We start from the raw sequence: 12,397 nt of genomic DNA, 5'->3' as shown, positions 1-12,397 counted from the left end.
CGACCAGCTAAGGCTTCGAGCTTCAACTATTTCTGGTTCAGAGAGACTCTACATATAACTTGGTTTTGCAGCCAAGTAATTTCCATTATGGTCCTGCGTCATACATCTAGCTCCCATGCTTTTCTGATTTAGCGAAAATAGCATCATCAACATTTGCCCTAAACTAATCCTCCAGTGTTGAGATCCATTGTTTAGTAGATGCATCAGGCTCACACCTAAGGCTGGACGAAAAACTCGAAGCTCGTTAGCTTGCTTGGCCCATGGGTGGCTCGGCTCAGCTCGACTCGGATTGTTTTGATAACACGAGTCGAGCCGAGCTAAGATTTTAGCTCGTTAGCTATAACACTACAAGAAATGCATGATTTTTTAACATATTTAGTATGACAATAGACCGCAATGTCATTATATCATCTAGATTATGACATTCTACAATAGGTATTTTGACCTAGTGACATAAAAAAGCCGGATGTCATAATAAATGTCATAGAACTATTCTAATTGCATACTATGACAATGTTCACTATGTCATGATGCCTAATTTATAAATGTCAAAAAAATTGACTTAGGTTGGGTGTCAAAAAATATTTATAGAAATATTTAAAATACTCTTGTCCATGTTGGTATTCCATACTATGACAATATTCACTATGTCATGATGCCTAATTTATAAATGTCAAAAAAATTGACATAGGTTGGGTGTCAAAAAATATTTTTAGAAATATTTAAAATACTCTTGTCCATGTTGGTATGTCTAATTTCCACGTGAGTAGTTTTTTTTCTGTTTTCCCTCCAGAAAAATGTCATTCCATAAAAAACCATCATAAATATTAGTTTTGTATTACTTCATGTCTTACACTTTATAAATGGTTGATACGTTAGCTCATATAAATATTTTATTGGACTTAAGACTATTGGATATATTATTGTATTATTACTATTATTAAACTTTAGATAAATATAAATATTATATTTTATGTATTTTTTATGCTTGGCTCGCAAGTTTAACAAGCCGAGCCGAGCTATCTTTCTGACTCGTTAAGATAACGAGTCGAGCCGAACTAGCTCGTTATCCTAACGAGCCAGAACGAGTCGAGCCGAGCTGGCTCGTTATCCACCTTAATTCACACCTGTTAGAAAATCAGGAGCACTTCCCAAAGTATTACCACTTGAATATATGCTTTTATTTTTCAATGATTGATGGGGATGAATAATATTTTCCCCATTTCTAACACTATTTCTAACATTCCAAATATGCCATATAATTATAGTAGAGATAGTTGCTTCTTCATCAATGCATCAGGCAAATATCCCCATTACCACTTTGGAGAAAATAGGGAGTTAAGTTTATGATTTATACCACGCTATTTCTTCATTTCACGCCATATTTTATTGACATTGGATGAATGTATGATCCTCCGTTTCTATTTGTTCACGAAAGCAACAAGCATCAGTGGTAAGAAATTTCGCCAGCATAAAAGTTATTTCTTTTTTTAAGATAAAGGATAATAAATATCGTGTTTCATCTATCCAAAGATAAAATCAGGCCAATTATTACAAACTCCAAACAAAACTCATAGAGCGAATATCCCCAACACACTAACACAAACTTGGAATAAAAAAGGTTTATGACTAAACATAGACAACATGTCTTTGCGAAAACTATCCGATGGAACCGAAGAAGTATAAGGCGGATGTCTCCAGGTGCTGAGCCGCCGAGATCAGTTGATCTTTGAGATCATCGTGCCGCTGCAAGCTTGCCCACTGACATAGCCAGTGAGTTTCTCTAAATAGTACCTGCAATATTTTTGCCTACATTTTTCGAAAACCACCTCATTCCTAGTTATCCAAATAGCCCAAAGAAGAGCTGCAGCTGCTGTTAATAACAATGATTTATACTTTTTAGTTCCTAATTTTGACCAATGTTGATAAAGGTCTATCATATTGACAGGTACACCAATACCAAAAAGCATATGTATGGATCGCCACAAAAACTTAGCATAAAAACAATCGAAAAACAGGTGTTGAATAGATTCATTGAGATTGCAGAAGCAAAAACATGTATTTCTATGTCAGTTACGCTTGACCAAATTGTCTTTGGCTAGAATTACACCTCTCCTTAAGTACCACATGAGCACTTTAATTTTCATGGGAAGTTTTGTTTGCCAAATATCCTCTGACACTCTCACCCTACTGTTAATTAACGCAGCATACATAGACTTGGCTGTAAAAGGTCCTGAGGCTTTCAAACCCCATGCAAACACATCTCTTTCCTATGTTAAATTAACTTGTTGTAAAGAAGCCACAATGTGGTTCCAGTTCATTAAATTCTGACCCGCCAAAGTTCTTCGAAAAGAAATATTAAGTAGGGGAGAACTTAGAACTTTTGCAATAGTATTATGTTTTCTCCTTATAATGTTAAACATAGCTGGGAATTTGGGAATTTAGTTTTTAGTGGTTTATTTCCCAGCCAAGTATCCTCCCAAAATCTCATTTGAGTTCCTTCGTTAACCTTAAAATGACCCAAATTCAGGAATGAATCTTTAACATTCATGAGACTTTTCCAAAAATGAGAATCCGTCTGTTTTTTAGCACAACCACTTAATGTCTTATCTTTGATGTATTTATTTCTCAAAAGATCCTGCCACATTGAAAGGTCCTTGTTTAGTTTTGCTAATTGAGTGACAACTTAGGTGGACTAATCATTTTTATGTGAGATACATAGGAGATTAGTCTATAGGTGAATATGTGATGATGGAGGAGCTCATTGCATACGAGACATGACATGGAGTTATGTGACCAAGGTGGAGAAGATCAAGATGGGGCTTGGCTTGATGAACCGGTTCCAAGAGTGAATGGCAAGTCAAAGGCTTTGAAGCAAGGGACCACATGTGACGGCGAAGCTTGAGCAAGGCTTAGCGCCGATGGACCGACGCAACGGTGAAGAGCAAGTGAGGTCAAGATCGATGAACCAATATGGTCACGTGATGATATGCAGTGGATCATATCATTTGTGATTGATTGGTGCATGTGTTGCATCAACATCGAAGGAAATGGGATGGAATGCGCAAGGCAAAGGTATAACCTATAGGGCATTTCATTTCACCAGTCTAAGTTGAGTAGACAAGTGCTTGACCGGATTTAGGATAGATAACCGTACTATAAAGAAGGGAAATCTTTAATTGCAATGGTTATCTAGTGCCACTAAGTGTGAGTCTCATTTGCATATACCTAGCACTTAGTGACGTGGTGAGATGCTTGAGAAAGTTGTGAAAAATATCTATGAAAAGCTAACTTAAGTGTCCAATTTATTTTGGAATATTTTGGTGAAGTTAGCTACTTGAAGAGGTGCTCAAATCGATCATCCTGGCATTTCTCATTTCTGTATGAGAAATTCTTATATCTATTTTGTCTAGACAGAGACTCCATGTCGGCAATTCTCTCTTGTGAACGAGAATTTCTCATATCTATTTTGTCTGGATAGAGACCCCTTCTCGGCAATTCTCTCTTGTGAACGAGAAATTCTCGTATCTATTTTGTCTAGAGAGAGACCCCTTCTCGGCAATTCTCTCTTGTGAATGAGAAATTCTTATATGGCTGGTTTGTGTGTGTTCCGCACCGTGCTGTGCATGCAACCAAACCCACCAAAACAATTCTCGTTTCTTTATGACAAATTCTTATACAACTGAGATCCGCTTTTCTCTCCAACGGTCAGAAGCTGTGCGTGGCCTTTTTAGCTACACGCGCCCCTCCAGTTGCCCTCTCTTGAACCAGAACAGAAGAACTTGTTTCCCTATCTCTCACATTTTGGAGAGCAAGCAAGTTAGGGTTCCTCCTCTCCTCTCTCTCTCTCTCTCCCATGGATTTGAGCTGAAATTTCTTAGAGAGACTGAGAGCCCTTTGTGGGTGTAGATGAGAGGTTGAAGATCCACTATTTCCCCTTCCTCTCCCTCTCATGCTTGGTGCTATTTTTCGAGTGAGGCAGTGAGAGCCTAGTGTGTGCATTCGGGATTTTCATTTGATGGCACTAGGAAATCTTTGTGATTGGGGATTTCTTGTTACTCTTGGTGATTGCCATCACCTAGATGGTTTGGTGGATTGTGACTCCGTTTGAAGCATGCGAGAAGATTGTGCGGTGCTCTAGAGGAGGATTTGTGAGGGGTACGGTGCTCACCCCGCGTGGATCGTGAAGAGCAACTCTAGTAGAGCGAGACGCAAAGAGTGACAAGTGGTCCGGCCGGGTCAAGTGCTACAACTTGTGGTAAGCACTCCACGTGGGAGATTGTGACTTGCGAGGGTCACCACTAGCAAGAGGACCAGTGGCAACCTTGGAGCTTGTCTCAGTGGGGACGTAGCTTGGTGGCAACCAAGTGAACCTCGGGAGAAAATCATCGTGTCAACATTGTTCTTCCTATTGGTTTGCAAGTCCCTAACACAAGCTTGTATTTACATTCATATACTTGTGCTTGTGTAGTTGCTCTTGTAACTAGTTTAGCTTGTGTAGCTTACTAGTTATCTTCTTGCTTGTGTAGCTAGAAGTAGATCCCCTTGCGTGACTAATTTGGTTTGTGTAACCTTGTTAGTCACATTGCTTAGTTTGTGTAGCTAAGTAATTTGCGCTCTCTAATTTGGCATTGGTTGCCTTGTTATTAAGTATTGGTAGTGAGCTTAGGAGCTTTGTGCTTTTGCTTACTAGTTGTGCAGGAGCTCCCCGTTTTGTAAAGTACTAGCGGCATAGGTTTATGTGACCTTGCTCCTAGAATTGATTAGGTGAGCTCTTGCTAAGGTAGCACCTTGTTTGCTTGTTTAGGATCTTTTACAAGGTGCTAGAGAACTTAGATAGAGGGGTGTAGTCTTGGCTAAACTGATAGTTTTAATTCCACATTTATTTCGGTTAGCCAGCGTAATAAGTTTTAGAAAGGACTATTCACCCCCCTCTAGTCCACCATCTCGACCCTTCAAGTGGTATCGGAGCTGAGGTCTCTCATTTGTGGTCTTCACCGACCCGAGAGGATGGTGACTTATGGGCTAGATGTTGAGTGTCCACTTATTTTTTATGGCACACACTTTGCACAATGGAGAAATTGGATGATATGCAATTTTAAATTTATTTCTCCTCGAATGTGGTGGATTGTAGATGTGGGCTTTTCTTGTGCAACTCAAGCGCAAAAGAAATGCCTTCATCTCAATTGCCAAGCTACTAACATCTTCTATTCATCCATGAAAGATAATATATTTGGTGAGATCATCGATATGAAGTCCGCCCATGAGATTTGGGTATGTCTCAATGAGAAATATGGAGTGATATCCAAAGAAGATGATGTGCCAAAGGTTGACGCAAATGAGGATGTTGAGCATGACCACAACATGGTGGTTGTGGAGGATTGCTCCACCTCATGGTCAAGTGATGGTGATGATGATGCTACCACAAGATCACTTGACAAAGACAATGATGATGCCAAAAGTGATGCAACCAATGATGCTACTCCATGCGCACTTGATGATGAAGATGATGGATATGAGAGTGATGCTTCTACAAGCTCATCCACTACATCACCACATTGTTTCATGTCACATGGTGACACTAAGGTATCTATTGGTGGTGTAATTGTTGATTGTGATGATCCAAATTTTGAGCTTATATGTAGACTCTCAAAAGCTTTAACAAATGAGTTAGTAAAAACAAATAAACTAGAAAATGAAAACTCTTTTCTAAAGATCACTTGTGAACAACAAAATCATCTACTTTATGTTACTACTTGTTCACATGAGGAGCTAAAATTGGCTCATGAGGAACTTTGTGTTACTCATGATAACTTAGCAAAAGATCATGCTTTTCTCACTAAGAAGATTTCTAATGAAGAAATTAAAACTAGTGAGAGCTCATCACTTGGGTCAAATGATCAATCACATATTGTTACTAACCCTTGTGATGTAGGCAAGAAGCATCTATCCACCTCTTGTGTTGATTTAGATATGCCATGTTCTTCACATATGGATGCTTGTTCTACTTCTATGTCTTGTGAGACTAACCTTTTGAAGGAGAACAATGAGCTCAAAAATGATGTGAAGAATTTGAGCAGCAAGTTAGAGAGGTGCTACAACTCAAAAGTCACCTTTGAGCACATATTGAAGACTCAAAGAAACTATGGTGACAAGTGTGGCCTTGGCTTCAAGAAGAAAATGACAAAGGGCGAAAGAAAACAAGATAGGAAGATGAAGAAACAACAAAGAGAGAAGCTCTCTCATTTCATATGCTATCGGTGCCATGAAATATGGCATCTTGCTAATGGTTGCCCAAACATTGAGAAGCTCAAGAAGATGAAAGAAGAAGAGAGGCTCAAGCATGTCAAGTGCTTCAAGTGCTGCACTTGGGGTCACCTCACCTCAATGTGCCCAACCAAGCAATTGGTGAAGCAACAAGTAAAGCCTCAACCAAAGCCACGAGTTGAGCAAGAGAAGACACCCCAAGCTCAAGTCAAGATCTACCATAAAGATGGTGGTGACATAGGGATGATGAAGAAGAAGACAAGAAGGGGAGGTAGAAAATCAAGATCATCAAAAGACCTCACCCACATCAAGTGTTTTGAGTGCAAGAATGAGGGACACTTTGCCTCGAAGTGTTCTACCAAGCTTGAGAAGAAGGCTCAAGCAACTCATGAGAGGTAAGGCAATTGTGAAAGAACCACCCAATTTATACAAGTTTAAGTACGACTGTCCCCATTTAACACGTTGACACGTGCATACTCTCACTTATATAAACCCGATAGTCTGCCGAGTGTCACGAAGGACCTCGGTAAATAAACTTTACACCAAGATCTCATGATTAAGCAAATACATATCACATACACAGAGATTTGCAGCGGAAATAATATTACAAAAGAGTTCACAAATAAAATACAAGTTTGGATTTCCAAATCGATTAGAAAACAACATAGCTTTCAAATGATTGCAATAACATAAGTTCCAAATACATTGCTAGGATAAGTGACATCCTCTGACAAAAGCAAGTAGATGAGAACACTATATAGAATCACCGAGCACACCGGTGGTTAGCCACCATCTTTAGCAGACTGAAAACTTCACCTGCAACATGGTGGGATAAACCCTGAGTACTCGAATGTACTCAGCTAGACTTACCCGACAGGAGAGAAATAAAAGACTCTCAAGGATATGCAAGGCTATATTTGTTGGAGTTGGTTGGATAGCATAACTTTGCCAAAAAGAGCATTACTATCATGAGACCTTACTTTCAACCTTTTAGTCAATATTTTAGCATCAAGTTCAATTAAGCTACCATAGCTAGATTTTGCACCTATTCTATAGCAAGCACTTGAGTATTAAGCATCACAATAATAACCATATCCGGATTATCACATAGCCATCATCATCTCATCGTAACCATTAAGTATAATTAGTGAATCCTACGTTGCCGCTGCTCGAGTCAAGTTCTCACTATCCGGGAGAGACGGCGATTCAAATCGATTCCTATCCAGCTGGAGGGATATTCCTAGCACTCATCCAAGCATACCTCGCGAGGGCAGCTCGGATCACCTTTAGCACAACTTCGGACCGATTCGCGGGTCTGTACGGCGCAGCACCCCCAGGGACCGCCAATCCGCTAGGGTCAGGACTCTAACCTGACTCCTCGGTCTTACGCCATTGACTCCCCGGACATCCTTGCTACCAACCGGGGTGCGCACTTTAACCGATCGGGGTATCCGGCCGGAGATGCACTCGTAGGCTTCGCGGTCGGAACGACTTATCTGGCCAACTAAGTCTTAGGCATGCGTTCAACATGACAAGAGGATGTACAACGTATCGGTCCTTAAACGACACAGACGGGGATAGATTCACAACCAAGACCTCCATGCCTTGTTGCTTCACTATTAGCACATGGTTATTTCCACGCTAGCAATATAGCCAACTGTGATCAAGTATCCACCTATCTCTCACAGGTGACAGGAAATCACCTGGCTTCTACCGAGCTAAGCATAGCTAGGAATAGAACGACTTCCTTATACTAGTAAGGGTTCACGTAGTTTTATATAGTGGACAAGGTAGGAATTATGCACCAACGGTTTCATTCAACTCCTATCACCTAGTGCATCATATAAAGTTATACTCTTGTGCTTTTGTAAAAAGAGAGTGTACGAGACTTAGAATGCTCCTGGGCTTGCCTGGAATCTGACACAAGTCAGTTAAGTTAGCTTGCCGACATCCAAGTTCACAACACTTGTGTAGTCCTTCCATCATAACGATAGGTCCACCATCATGTCCTTCACGTGGTTCATCTAGCATACCTAAATGAGATGCAAGATGCAAGTGTATGAACACGTAGAAGTGCAATAGACAATGCATTATATACAGTAAGCAGACAAGTATCATGGTACTCTACACATACATATGTGTTCATGTTGCCTAAGTAACATAACACAATCAACATACTAAGATAGAAAAAAATGCAACCAAGTATATCAGGCATGGCATACATGTTTCACAAGATCTCAGGTATATTAACTTGGCCATTATCAAAGACATGAGTCATACATAGCAATATACCAAGCAACAACAATACAAGGAGTCTGTCATTTTTAGGACTGTTAACAGTAGCTGAGAATATAAATCATAACTTGAGTTACACAACTCCAAAAGACATGCAAGAAGACATTCTGGAAAGTTTAAGAAATTAGCTACATTTCATATGCAGACATCAAAGCATGGTTCTCAACTTAAGTTGGTTGAAATTATAAAGTTCCAGAATCTGTCCCTGACAAACAGAGAGCAGCCTTCTGGTATCAAACTTTGAACAGACATAACTCACAAACCACAAGGCCCAATACTACCAAATTTTAACAGCAGCTAGATAAATAAATTATCTACAACTTTGCTATAAACAAGATACCCAGAAAACATAATTTACATATTGTAATCCAAACAGTTCCAGAAACTGTCCACAAACAACAATTGCAAACAATTAATTATTAACTTATGTTTCAGACATGCATTTGAGCAAAACCATTATTACCAACAGTTTGCACATATCTAAAGAACATCAGAAAACATAATGGTCATGACCAAATAAATTTATTTAATGCCTTTCTTAATTTATTTGGATAATAAGGTGAATTAAAGAACATATACCAAAAGTGATTAGTAAATTCCACCAAAATTACAGTAGCTTCTACATACTATCCATAGTCTACTGTATCAATTTCACTGCATTTGAATAAGCATAGGAACATCTATGAAAAAGACAAATTGCTATTGCAATTAACCATGTGAGAACAAGATAAATGCACAAATCATATTTTCTTCAACACATATGACCATATTATATGTCAACATGATACAAAAATATCATAGAATTGTACTGGACCAACAGTTTCCATTTTCACATTTTAATTTACAATTATAAACCATTTATCAAGCCCCATGAAGATATCTCTGTTCAAAACATAGATAGAATCTATCATGCCACATTAAACTAACACGGACTTACATAGCAAACAATGCAAACCTGTGTGGGTTTAGACACAAACAGAAACAATACATCAAATCACTATAACTAAACATATGCTTGACCAAAAATTATGCTATTTAGCTTGATGGAAAGCTTATGAAAAGTACTACAACTTATATATTTTCATCCAGGCATGATTCACGACCTAATTGAGCCAGACAATATAAACATGCAGACCTACACTGTCGACGAAAGCTAGTCGGCAGTCTACCTTGGGGTATACCCACGGTAGTAGTTTATCGGTAGACGGTGCGCAAACTACGAACTCGATGGTGACGCAAGACACGGGTAAGCTTTTTATCCAGGTTCGGCCGCCGAGTTGGCGTAATACCTACGTCCTGCGTCTGGTTGTATTGGATTGTGTTGAGAGAATATGATGTATGACTTGTCCTCTAGGGGACCCCTGCCCCTCCTTATATATCGTGAAGGGACAGAGTTACAAGCAAAGTATCCTATTTGGTACAATATCTTGTAGCCTTGCGGTGCACGCCGACCAGTCGTGCGTCGCACGTCTTCATCCTGTGGGCCGAGCCACCTCTGATGGTGCGGCCCATATAGGCCCATGAGGGTATAGGGGTTTATACCCCCACAGCTAGTCCCCGAGCACCATGTATTATGATGTAACACGCCGTCTTGAGCTTCTTCGATCAGTGAGGCTTGACGTCTTCAATAAGTAGGAAAGTCGCCCAAACAGTTGCAACGGTATTTTGACCAACTCAAAAGACAGTTGATCAACATTGACATCGAAGAAGCAGGTTGTTCGAAGAATGCATGGTGCTCTTAATCAAAAAAGATTTCTTTCCTGGTGAAGTGTGCCCACTTTATTTTTCTGAAAAGTATAGTCTTTCAAAAGCAAGCATATTCACCGCAAGGTGAAGTGTGCCCACTTAGTCCCCGAGCCTGGTAGTAGGTGACGTAGGCACGTGGTGCCAGGGTCAAAAGAAAAGTCCTCAAAGAAATTCTGAAACTGAGATGCATCGCCAGATGCATCGTACCGATGTAGTCCCCGAGCTTGCTGGAAGGCGAAGTATGAGCCTTGTAGCAAGGTCTAAAAAATTGAATTTACCAGTCCCCGAGCATATCATGCTCGTCTGCAATTGAATAGACTAATCGACCAGTCCCCGAGCATATAACGCTCGGTGGTCGGTACAGTCCCTGAATTCTTAAATTGGTGGGCTGGTCGACCAGTCCCCGAGCGTATAGTGCTCGATGGTCGGTGCAGTCCCCAAGCTCTTAAATTGGTGAGCTGGTCGACTAGTCCCCGACCGTATAGTGCTCGGTGGTCGGCACAGTCCCCGAGCACGGCGTAAGGACCGGTGGAAGTCCGCGAGCGTGGTTGGGAACGTAAACGTGCTCGGTGGTCGGCACAGTCTTCGAGCATAGCATAGAGAGTAGTCGACAAGTCCCCGAGCGTGGTTGGGAACGTAAACGTGCTCGGTGGTCGGAGCAGTCCCCGGGCACAGCGTAGGGAATAGTCGACGAGTCCCCGAGCGTAGCTTGTCGACTGGGCCAAACTCCTGAAAAATAAATATAGAGAAAATAGGTAGTACATGATGTATAAATAAACTTTAGATAAAAATCAGTACTGAGATAAGTTTTAGATTTTTTGTTATAAAATTAGCACAAGTAGTTAATTCATCCTAGAGCTTGTACCAGCTCTGGTCTAGCCAACAATCAGCATGAGGTGCGGAACCTAGACACGCGTGGGATTGCCAGCCTCGCCAGAGAGCTACTGCCGACCACCCGGAACGCAGAGGGCGGATCTCGTGCACGTGTAGGGAGGAGTCGGAGACAGTACCGGCTCTGGAAAGCTCGTGTAGGAGAAAAAACTAGTGTGGCTAAACAAAAAGTTGTTTTTGAAGGATAATAAAAAATATTATGCCAAAAATAAATAAGATATTAGAAGTGTACTTATCTTTGGATGAAAGCCTGGTCGGTGACGACAAAATTGTCTGGCCCTCGAGCTTTTGGACTTGTTATCGTGACGGTGGTCGCGGTTGTCGTAGCGCCGTTCTTCGCAGCGATTATTATTGCGACTGGTGGTCAGAGCAAGTAGGCCAAACAACTTGGTCGTTAGCCCGAGCAGATCGATGTCGTCGATCTGCCTCTCTTTGTAGTAGGGAAGCAGGTGACGCATTGTCGGCGTGGTCGGAGACGCTGCTGGTGTGGTCGAAACCGTAGCCAGCGTGGTTGAAGCCGCCGCCGACGTCGATGAAGAAGTGGTTGGCGCAGATCGGATCTACATCTCCTCCGTGGTCGTGGCGGTGAAGCTGTTGAAGCTGACGGTGAACGTGAAGCCGCCCGCCATGGCCGCGAAGTCGGGGATGATGGCCATCTTGTTCGCCGGAAAAGTTGCACGCACACCCCCTACCTGGCGCGCCACTGTCGACGAAAGCTAGTCGGCAGTCTACCTTGGGGTATACCCACGGTAGTAGTTTATCGGTAGACGGTGCGCAAACTACGAACTCGATGGTGACGCAAGACACGGGTAAGCTTTTTATCCAGGTTCGGCCGCCGAGTTGGCGTAATACCTACGTCCTGCGTCTGGTTGTATTGGATTGTGTTGAGAGAATATGATGTATGACTTGTCCTCTAGGGGACCCCTGCCCCTCCTTATATATCGTAAAGGGACAGAGTTACAAGCAAAGTATCCTATTTGGTACAATATCTTGTAGCCTTGCGGTGCACGCCGACCAGTCGTGCGTCGCACGTCTTCATCCTGTGGGCCGAGCCACCTCTGATGGTGCGGCCCATATAGGCCCATGAGGGTATAGGGGTTTATACCCCCACATACACACAATATGAGCAAAGCAACACAGGGCATTTGTTATTTCTATAACTCTTAATCTGTCATTCCTAAATTCATGCAAATTTTAC

Source organism: Sorghum bicolor, chromosome 2 (assembly GCF_000003195.3).
Source record: "Sorghum bicolor cultivar BTx623 chromosome 2, Sorghum_bicolor_NCBIv3, whole genome shotgun sequence".
Classification (NCBI taxonomy): domain Eukaryota; kingdom Viridiplantae; phylum Streptophyta; class Magnoliopsida; order Poales; family Poaceae; genus Sorghum; species Sorghum bicolor.
The sequence above is the reverse complement of the archived record's forward strand: the minus strand, read 5'-3'. Positions refer to the sequence as shown.